Consider the following 5,712-nt stretch of genomic DNA (forward strand, 5'->3'; position numbering starts at 1 on the left):
CAAGTTATGCTAAGCAATTAATTCTAGACAGCTTCAGTCCGATATTCTCTAACAACCACAAACAGCAGCCATGGGCCTAGCACTGGCCTATCAGGCACTGAGCCACAAGTGACCTCACAACCACAAACATCACCCAGGCACCTAGCACTGGCCTAGCAGGCACTGAGCCACAAGTGACCTCACAACCACAAACAGCAGCCATGGGGCTAGCACTGGCCTATCAGGCACTGAGCCACCACTGACCTCACAACCACAAACAGCAGCCATGGGCCTAGCACTGGCCTATCAGGCACTGAGACACCACTGACCTCACAACCACAAAAACCAGCCATGGGCCTAGCACTGGCCTAGCAGGAAGAGAGCCACAAGTGACCTCACAACCACAAACAGCACCCAGGCACCTAGCACTGGCCTATCAGGCACTGAGGCACAAGTGACCTCATAACCAAAACAAACAGTCATGGGCCTAGCACTGGCCTATCAGGCACTGAGGCACAAGTGACCTCACAACCACAAACAGCAGCCAGGCACCTAGCACTGGCCTATCAGGCACTGACACACAAGTGACCTCACAATCACAAACAGCAGCCATGGGCCTAGCACTGGCCTATCAGGCACTGAGCCACAGGTGAGCTCAGTTTCGCAAACAGTGATATCATGTTTCCTTGTTGCCTGTCGTTTATAGATTCAGAACTGGCCTAACAGTGTGTACCAAAGGAAGTTGCTTGCTCCTTGCGTGTCCCATTCCGAGGGAGTAGTGACTTCACAGGCTTCATCAAAGCCACGTGCCATCTGTTGGCCTATTATATAGGAAGGCAAGAATGACCTCACAAGCGAAAACAGCAGCCATGTGCCCACCACTGACCTCTCAATACTGAAACAAAAGTGACCTCACAGTCTGCATTGAAGCCACGTGCGTGCTGCTGGCCTAGCACGGACTGAGGCACACCATCCCCAGAAGCACAAACAGCACTAACCTCCATACTGCTGCTCTACCAGGTGCTCCTGCACCTGTACAAAAAGAAGCAATGTGTCTGCTGGTGGCCTAGCAGATACTGAGCCCGAATGACTTCACAAACACAAACATCAGTAATATGCATCGAGCTGGTCTGTCAGGTGCTGAGGCTGAAGTGAGAGGAGAGGAGAAGCTCACCTGGGCCACTTGCATGTCCCTTGATTACGCTGTTAGCACTCCACACAGAACAGTCTTCTGCAAACACCTTTCATCTCCTGGCAAGACTCTCTCCAGGTCATGGCACAGCTCCACTGTGTCACCCTGCGCACAAATCACAAAAGGGAACAATTGGTCTTGCTTTTCCTTTAGTACCATCAAGTCCGAGCTGGGAGCCTTTGCACTGCAGCACCTACACAATGACAGCAGGACGCCACTTCCATTTCTGGTGCATTTCTAGGGACAGAGACCAGCTGAGGGAGCAGCTGCACTGGAAAGGGTTTCTGACACTGTCACATCAACTCAGCACTGCACCAGGCATCAACCTGACGCCAGACCTCTGCTCTGCCACCTAGTCTACAAACACACTGTCTCTGCTCCACAGAGCTGCCTCTTCTGCTCGATACAACCAGGTGCCACCAAGAAGACATGGATGCAGGACACTCGCCACTTGCACACTCCCCAGCCACTGCTCTGCTCGCTGCCTTCCCTTGGCTCCTCAACCCAGACACACAGGGAAGCTCTTGCGGTGACATCTCAAGTTGGCCAAGGCACTCTAGGCTCACAAGGCCTGTGCAAATGAGCAGCACAAGATCAGGCAGGCACAGAGCTGCCTCCTTGGGCGATGCTGCTCTTTTCAGAGGGAAGGATGCTGCTTTCTTTGGGCACAGCAGGCTGCTGCTTTCCACCTCCATCCCCTCAGGAACCTCCAGCTAGGAATGGCGGGATGGGGATTTTGTGTAGTAAAACAAAGGTTACAGATACAATGCAGAAACATTTGAGAGTCCAGAAGGCCTCCTGAGCCCAAAGGAACCTCAGTTCCTTTTAGTTACTTGGACAAGGAGTCCCGCAGAAGGGAAAAGGGTGCAAAGGCTTTGACATGAGGCCCAAGCAAGGAGACAGCCCCAGCCTGGACGTCTGCTCAAATGCCAGCTGTCCTGGCTGCGCAGCCTCTACAGCAGCAGTCTAGGCTCCACAGCTGCCTTCACAGAGCACTGAGGGCTGAGTGCCACGGGCAACATGGCCCTGGGCACATCTTCACCCCTCGCAGAGCCACAAGTCCAAGAGCTCTGAGACTTCCGCACTTCAAGCTATGGAGGCTTTGGGGCACTCACACAAAGGCACTCAAGACATTCCGGCATTTAGTATAAGGGTCTTGGACTTCTCCTATATGGCACCACAACCTTCTAGGAAAAGGAGCAGACACAATAGTATTTGCCGATTGGGCTGGCAGTAACAGCAGTTGTGGGAGGAGGAATTTGCAGCACAGCAGAGGTACCAGGAGGTGAAGCCACACCCCAAGTCACCCAGGGAAGCCAGGCCCATTTATGGAAGCCTTCGCATCCATACGTAGCCTCTTCTCAGTCACTTGCAGCTGCTTTCACAGAGGGCTCATGATGCTGGCAAAGATGTTGGCAGGCACAGGGACACACCCTGGCATCCTGCCTCCACCCTCAGGGGCTCTAGGACTGCACTGGGAACCTCCAGGAGTGGAGCAACCTAGAAAGAAAGAAAGAATCGGGGTGTTACTGTCAGTTCTGCTGGCCTTACACAGTCTCAGCAGGCAGGGGAAAATGTCTCCCCTCCATGCTGAGCTGTATTGGTGAGAGCCTGATCAAAACTTCACTGGAAAAGGCCCCAAGATACCTCCTCTACTGGGACCTGCCTTGAGCAGGGCATTGCATCCCTACCTCCACGTCTCCCCCATTGCAGCCTCAAGGAATCTACTATTCTGAGACGCTTTCCAAAGGCACCAGCGGCTTTGGAGATGCCATCTCCACCACTCACCAAGGACAGGTGTCTCAGAGCCACCCATTGCCCTGAGAGGCCTGACTTCTTGTGAGGTGGCCTCTCCCCTGTCTGCAAGGGTCTGCGTAGGCACAAAGTGGAGAAATGGCTCTGACTGCTTTGATTAACTACCCATCTCTCTGAGGGATCGGAATGGATTAGGGTCTGGGATGGGAAGATGCAATGAGGGTCCAGATGCAACAGAAAGCCTTTAAGGAGGGAGAAGAGGACTTTCTCCAGGGCAGTCCGTAAAATCCCAGAGACTCACGGAAGCATCAAGACCTGCAAGCCTGAACCTCAGCTGACAGAAACCACCAAACTGCCAGCAGCCCTGCCCCGCACCACGATGCTCCAAGGAGGCAACATGGTCACCAACAGTCCTCACCCAGCTCTCCCAGAAGGACACCGTGATGGCAGGCTGGGCTCTGGGAGCAGAGCACTGCTCTCTCCAGACACCTCCTCCCAAGCTGAGCAGCAAACACTGGGGCCACCACCCGGCTCCACCACAGGGCACCCCGCACTGTGACCCATTGCTACCCCCGCACCTCACAGAGGGTTGGCAGCCAACACACGCCTCTGCATCAGTGACACACAGGCCACAGCACCACACATGGCAGCACACAGGGCACCCACAAGTGCAACACAACACACAAAGCCCAACTCTCCAGACCTTCCATTCTCTTCTAGGCCTCCAAGGCCTTGCAACAGGCACTGCCTCTGAAAATCCGCTCACAGCCCGGGGCCTGCTCACTTCCCACCTCCAGGATGCAGAGAGCAAGTGCTCTCACATGGGCTGGTCAGGCCAGCTCCTGCCTCTCGCTTGTGCCTCAACTTCTCTGAAAAAGAAATCTCTTTCACAATGTGGCCCAAACCTTTATTTGGGGGGGGGGGGCATTCCTTCTGTCTCCTCCAACAGCCTTTGCACCCATTCTCCAAGGACTGCATATGTGGACAGAAAATCAGAGACCTCTAACATGGTACACTTCCAAACGTGTCATAAAAGCAGGTGGACACCTCAAAGACAGAGACAGCATTCAGACCTGGCAGGAAAATCTCACAAGCTCCCTGCTGTTTTGGCAGGGGCAATTTCTAAAGCACACACACCCTGGGAAGAAGAGATTACTAACACCACTGCTCACACCAGCACTAGATTCATTTAGCAGACGAAAAAGTCTAGCTGGACTCCCTAGATGACCAGCAGGAGGCTGCAAGCCTCAGCAACAAGTGGAAAGTCAAACTCCATGTCGACCACAGAACATCATCCGCATTTTAAATGTAGCAGTAGTAACTCATGATGATGGAGTGGAATAAAATGTGTGTCAGATGATGGGGAACATCTACTTCTGCTTGATTAATGAGTTGCATTCCTGTACTGCTGTAGAGCTCTGCAGGGCTCAATCCCTCCTCTGAGCACATGCAACAAACCCAGAAGTGACCTCACCACCAACATCCAAGCCATGTGTCTTCTTCTGACCTGTCAGCTGCTCACATAGAGGTGACCTCACAAGTGCATACCCCCACCACATGCCTGCTGATGGCCTATGGGCTTCAGAGACAGAAGTTTCCTCCAAAGAACTTCCCCAGCCACCAACTACTGCTGGCCTATCAGGGACTCTGACAAAAGAGACCTCACAAGCAACGTCCACACCTATCTGCGTGCTGCTGGCCTAGCAGGGACTCAGAAAGACATGACCTCACAGTCACCTTCACAGCCATGTCTCTGACAGTGCCCTATAAACCTCGGAGACAGAAGTTATCTCACTAGAACTTCCCCTGCCATGCGTCAAAAGCTGACCTATCAGCTGCTCAGGCACAAGTGATCGCAAAAGCTCATATCCCAATCATGTACCTGCTACTGCCCTGCCAACTGCTCAGGTAGAAATGACCTCACAAGCACCTTGCCAGCCACAGCTCTGCTGCTATCCAATCAGTTCAGCAGTCAGAAGTGACCTCACAATCAACAGCCAAGCCTTCTTCCTCCAGATGGCCTATCAGGTACTTGGGCAGAAGTGACCTCAGAATCAACAGCCGAGCCATGTGCCTCCTGCTGGCCTGTCAGCTACTCACAAAAAATTGCTTTGACACTGGTGATTTTCTGGCATAGCTCTCTTAGTCACTAGTGACCTCACTACCCACACCCTGACCATGTGGCTGTGGCCACCTGCAGCTCCCCCTGCCTCCCCCAAGGCTCAGTCAACTCCTGAACAGCCTCCCTGATTCACCTCGTGGCTTCACAACGCTCATAGTGCAGCAAAACACCCATTATGGACCAGTTACTACCCCAAAAGAAGATTAGCTTTTGCCCAGGTAGTCTCTACAAGCAGCAAGACAGCTGGGCCTCATGTCCCAGGCAGAGGGAGAAGCCTTCCCACAATTCACAAGTCTGGTTCCTTCCCCAATGCTGAACAAACCCAGAAAATCCTCTACACATCCAGGACAACCAGCATTCTCCTGTTTTATGCCCTGACAACTGGAGACACGCGGAAGGACTCAGGCCAGGGCATCTCAGCTGGTGAAACCCGCAGAGCCACAAGTCAGCAACTCTTCACCCCGACCTAGGAGCATGGAAAGAACAACGGCAAGTGGGAGCACTGGCCGTTCAGCCACTTTCAAGGCCCTTCACAAGCAAAACAGCTCCCACTTACAGAGCTGCTCTGGAAACACCCCCCAGGCTGCTGCCAGGGTCACAGGTCTCGGGGCAAAGCAAGAGGCAGGGAGCAAAAACTACAGCTAAGGCACGGCGTGACATGCGG

The sequence above is a fragment of the Apteryx mantelli genome, unplaced genomic scaffold (assembly GCF_036417845.1).
Source record: "Apteryx mantelli isolate bAptMan1 unplaced genomic scaffold, bAptMan1.hap1 HAP1_SCAFFOLD_20, whole genome shotgun sequence".
NCBI lineage: Eukaryota > Metazoa > Chordata > Aves > Apterygiformes > Apterygidae > Apteryx > Apteryx mantelli.